The following is a 6,000-nucleotide window of genomic DNA, read 5'->3' on the forward strand; positions in this document are numbered from 1 at the left end:
AGTTTGGAATAATGCAGTCACCAACAGTCTTAGGAGATACACGCTTTAGTGTCCCTACTACCATGTCCAGCGTCATTTGTGCCATTCCAAGAAACACAGGGGCTTGAGACTCTTACAGGCAATACCAAAAGCAACATTTTGAGGTGTTCCAGGTGCATTGTGTGAATGTATGTAATTCACTTTTGTAATGGTTCTGCCACACATCTGTCACTGGCAGAAAACTTGAGAGGCTATCATTTCTTATACCAGGTAAACTCTTATATTATTATGTTAATTGCTAAATAATATTTTAACATTTTATTTTAGACAGCGAAAATAACCACTAAATTTTTGTACTATTCTGAACCACACAATGATAAAATTACTGTCATAACAAAGCAGCAAGAATGGGGACCAATGAGAATATGTTGGGGGCAACAGAAAGGGAGAAAAGACATGGGAGTGTGTCCTCTGTGACAGAAACAAACAGAAGGCTGTCAGAGGTGGGAGCTTTCCACTGTTTATGGTCAAGATACAGGACAGCAGTAGCAGCCACCAGGGGGTCTTCAGCATGGACTGGTGAAGAAGGACATGGCACCTGATCCCACATAACGCTGCCATTGTAGGTGATGCAGCCACTGCCATTATGGACACTCCATCCAGAATTAGGAGCTCATTCAATTGTTAAGTCCTAGTCTCCAAGATTACAGGGGTAATAGTCTCAAAAGGCCAAAATGGCTGTCATTTGCTATGCTACACAAAGGAAGCATCAACTACCATTTTGTAAAATGATCCCTGTTGCTTCAGAGACTTGCTGTAAGGACATTTTATTAACTGAACTTAATGCTGTAGCAGTGGTTCAGAAATTCATTTATGTAAGCTACCATGTTTGCTGAGAATACGTAAGTCACAAGATATTTGAACCTGTGAGTTATCATCTCCCAAGTCACCGTAAATTAGTGACTCAACCCCTTTTGCAAAATTTCTTCTAAAAAATATAGTACGGAAAGATATCACAGCAGCTATGGAGTTTAGTGGCATCATCTTGCCAAAAGTGCTATGAAGACATCACAACTAACTGAACTTTCCAACTACATAGAACTGTAACCACAATAATTTAAAAAAATAGAGTTTACTGTTTCATTTACCTTTCACTTGATTAACTCTGTCACTATTAACTTTTTACTGGACTGTATACTGAACTCTTATTTTTTCTCAATACTATCTCAGAAGCAAAACTGGTAAGAAACTTGTATTTTTCATCTTATTCATGTATATGTTTGGACTCAACTTTTTCCATGAAGTTGAGTGTCACCTGTCAGCACTGTTGGCCACAGAACTCAGGTTACTGTGGAGCAGAGATATGAATGTATCAAGTTTTCCTTTGCAGGAAAACAATTTCATAACTACTATGACCAAATGTGAGAAGAGCAAGGGAGGTTGTAGAGAGTGAAAGTGATGGAGGTTGAGGCCAGCCTGTTGCCAGGGGCAGAGAGGTTTTTGTATGGGCATTTATGAACCCAGTGTAGTGGGAACACAGTATAGCACATATCTATGTAGAACTAGCATTTCTATTGTTAATAACTTTTCTCATACAGCTCAGGATAATAAAAAAATAACTACTAATTTTCTGTCTAAAATAAAACATACAATCTTATTTTGTAGTAAATATTATCTTAATTATCTCTTTGTCTGCTGTGTAAAAGACTCAAACTGTTGTGACAGTGCCATGACATTTAACAGTGCCGCCACGACAGTACGCGCAAATGGCGATAGAGGCACTCCGCAACTCGGCTGAGCGCGGGAGTGCCACCTAGCTACGAATGGCGGCGGCCGCATGTCACGGCACGGCAGTCGAATAAGAGATACTGAGTTGTTATCATGTAACCAGCTATTGCTTCTAAGTGAGTGTGTTTGAATATCCACGCAATTATTGGGGATTAAAGGTTATAACACTTTTTGGCAACGAGGTCGGATATTTTCACTGCGTTGTGGATTTGTGTGTTCGTGACGGGGCAGACATGGAACAGCTTATGCAAGCGCTCATTGAACAACAAACACAGTTGACGGCTGCTATTCAGGCATTGTTGACATCGCTTACTCATCGTCTGGCTTCCTCTTCTCCGCCTCCATTCTCTCCATACGATGAGGCTGCTGAAGACTGGGATGATTATGCGAAGCGTTTGCGGCAACACTTCTTGGCTTTTGGCGTTGTCGACGCTCCTATGTGTAAGTCGTTATTTCTATCTTGGGTTTCCCCACGGATCTATCAGCTGCTATCTCAGTTAGCCCCTCTGCGGGAACCTGCCTCTCTGTCCTTCCAGGAAATGTGTGACTTATTGTCTAACTATTACCGAAAAAACACCCACGTCGTTGCCACCCGTGTGGCGTTCTACCAGTGTCGTAAACAGCCCCATCAATCATACCGGGCTTGGGCGGTGGAAGTACACGGTCTGAGTAGGAAATGTCAGTTTGTCACGGACACTCATCATGAGTCTTATGCTGATTCAATGGTTAGGGATGTTATTCTACGGCTTGCTCCTGATAAAGAAGTTCGGCAACATGCCCTACAACTGCCAAACCCGTCGTTGTCGGAAGTTCTAAGCATCGCTCAATCCTTTGAAGTGTCTCACACTGCTGGCGCGCAAATAGATGTGTGGTGTGATGTAGGCGCTGTACAGTCAACTTTCGACCCGGACAATTTGCCTGTTTCACAGGAGAACGAAGATGTGGCGGCGGTTCACTCGCGTAAGCAACGTCGCGTTGGGCCGCAACGCTCGCAGCGACAACAGCAACCACGGAAGCAGGTTCGTTGCGCACTTCCTTCTTGTCCACATTGTTTCGTACAGCATGACAGGGCCGTGTGTCCAAAATGTTGGGCCACGTGTAATTCATGTAGGAAAAAAGGCCACATTGCTTCTGTGTGTCAGTCCCCTAAAGTTCCTGTCAACGAGGACAAGGCATCGGACATGGATGTTAACTGTGTGCTTTCTCAAACAAATAAGTTGTTTGTTACTGTTCGTGTTCTGGATAAAGACATTCGCATGCAAGTGGGCACTGGCTCTGCAGTAACTCTCATTAATTCTCGCACGTATTTGGAGTTGGGCTCCCCTCTCTTGTCTCCAGTTACGCGAAATCTGAGAACTTATAATAAACAGAAAATTCCCATCATTGGCCAGTTTGATGCTTCCACTGCCTACAAGTCTGTTGTTCGGCCCCTCACATTTTATGTAGTGGATCATGCGGGCTGTAATGGAACTGACGAATAGACGTCATTTTATGTTATGATACACTATTAGACATCACTTTATTTTATTATTCACTAAAGTCGTGTTATAAAAGTTTTTGCTTAAGATAATACTAACTTAGGTGTTGCGATCAATAATCGATATTGGAATTGTATGTTCTTTGTAGCTTATGACCGTGTTCTTTGGTCTACTACGGGCTTTCAGCCACTTGTGTGTTGGCCGCGGTTGAGTGTAGTTGTGCATATAGTTCTTGCAATAAATGTGTTTGATACAAAGAAACCGTGGAATACTGCGTCGTTTTTCGATAGTCCAGTAATAATTAAAAAACCCGCACCTTTTTCTTGGACCCAAAGCAGCCAAGGAATCATCGCCTAGACAACAAGAAGCCACAAGGACAACGCAGACACAGCAGCATCAACAAAGGAGACATCATGGCCAGCTCTACTAAATTACTTTACAGCCATTAGCTACACCGTAACGGTGTCCTTATGGAGTTAACTTTTCCTGCACAGTAGAGCCGGTTCGTGACAGGGCACTGAAAACCTGTTCGGTTATGATGCTTTCCAGTTGTTCAGGTTCTCCATTGATGATGATGTGCACCTCATATCTGAGGATATTCCGTATCAACAGCTGGATGGATTGGGTTCTGAATTTTTGTTCGTGTTCTCTGCTGGCCTGGGTCGTGCCAAGGATTTTGAAGCCCACATTACTCTTAAACCTACAGCTTGCCCTAAGTTTTTCCTGGCACGCCCTATTCCGCTAGCGTTGCGTGCACCTGTCAAGGCTGAGATAGACAGGTTAACAGCTTCGGAGATTCTCCTTCCTGTTACCTCCAGCGAATGGGCATCACCAATCGTGGTGGTTTCTAAACCAAACGGGAGTCTGCGATTGTGTGGTGATTTTAAAGCCACTGTCAACGCTCAGAGCCTCATTGACACTTATCCCCTTCCCCGTCATGAGGAGTTATTTACCAAGCTCACTGGGGGCCAGTTCTTTTCCAAACTTGACTTATCGGAGGCGTACCATCAGTTGCCATTGGATGCTTCTTCTAAGGAATTTCTCGTCATCAACACTCCTTGTGGGTTGTATCAGTACCAGCGGGTACCATTTGCCGTCGTTCGCGCGCCGGCCACTTTTCAGCGGTTTTTGGAACAGCTCACGGCTTCCGTTCCTGGCTGCATAAACTATCTGGATGACATTCTTGTCACGGGGGCCTCCACTGAGGAGCACCTTCGCAATTTGCGTTCACTGTTTCGGGTTTTGCATTCGGCTGGGTGGAGGTGCAATCTGGACAAGTCACAGTTCTTCCAACCCTCCATTGTGTATCTTGGTTTCCACTTGTCCCGTGAGGGTATACGTCCTCTACGTCAGCATGTTGCGGCCATTAACGCTCTACCCCGGCCGTCTACGGTCAAAGAACTTCAGGCGTTTCTAGGCAAGATTGCTTGTTATCACAAATTCATTCCATCCGTGGCGGCGGTCGCTCATCCTCTGCATCAGTTGTTATGATAAAACGTCCCTTTCTGCTGGTCCGACGAGTGTGAGCAGGTTTTTGTCCGCCTGAAGGCTCATTTGCAGTCAGCGCCTTGTCTTGCCACATTCCGTCCGGATCAGCACTTGGTTCTGGCGACTGATGCGTCACAGTATGGCCTAGGGGCTGTTCTCGCCCATCGGTATGAGGATGGGTTGGAACGACCCATTGCCTATGCTTCCAAGACCCTCAATGATGCGCAACGGCATTACTGTCAAATCGAAAAGGAGGTGCTCGCTATCATTTATGCTCTAAAAAAGTTCAGCATTTTTTTGTATGGTTCTAAATTTCACCTCATCACTGACCACAAGCCGCTGGTCTCTCTGTTCAGCCCATCGGCGTCGCTTCCGGATAAGGTAGCTCACCGCCTGCAACGTTGGGCCTTATACTTGTCTCATTTTCACTATGAGATTCACTATCGCCCCACGGCCCAGCACGCCAACGCTGACGCATTGTCGCGATTGCCGATGGGCCCCGACCCAGTTTTCGATCGTGATGAACTACTCTGTTTCCACATTGATGAGGAAGAACGTCGTGCAGTCGAGGGTTTTCCACTCACAGGTTCGCAGGTCGCGTCAGCTACTGCGCAGGACATGGTCCTGCGTCAGGTGATCGGTTTTGTTCAACGGGGTTGGCCGGACAGGACCCAGGGCCGGGCATCGGATCCCCTTTGCAACTACCATGCCTTGCGCCTTCGTCTGCCTGTTCGTGATGGTGTTGTTCTTCTGGCCACGGATGGTGCATCTCCATGGGTCGTGGTGCCAGCTTCTCTTCTCAAAGATGTTCTCAAACTGTTGCATGAAGGCCATTGGGGTATTTCTTGGACTAAGTCCCTGGCCCGCAGGCACATTTATTGGCCCGGTATTGATTCGGACATCGCCCACATGGTTGCTGCGTGTGGTCAGTGTGCTCAACAACTGGCTGCACCTCGTACAATGCCCTCTCCGTGGCCTGATCCAGCACAGCCATGGGAACGGGTGCACGCTGACTTTCTCGGCCCCTTCCTCGGTATTTATTGGCTACTGTTGATTGACGCCTTCTCGAAGTTTCCGTTTGTTGTTCGATGTTCGTCGGCCACCACTGCGGCGACGACGCTGGCTTTGTCCAAAATCTTTGTGCTAGAAGGTCTTCCATCAACGATCATCACAGACAATGGCCCTCAGTTCTCTTCGCAGTCCTTCTGTGATTTTTGTACTGGACAAGGGATTCATCATGTTACAGCACTGCCCTTCCATCCGCAAT

The sequence above is a fragment of the Schistocerca piceifrons genome, chromosome X (genome assembly GCF_021461385.2).
Source record: "Schistocerca piceifrons isolate TAMUIC-IGC-003096 chromosome X, iqSchPice1.1, whole genome shotgun sequence".
NCBI lineage: Eukaryota > Metazoa > Arthropoda > Insecta > Orthoptera > Acrididae > Schistocerca > Schistocerca piceifrons.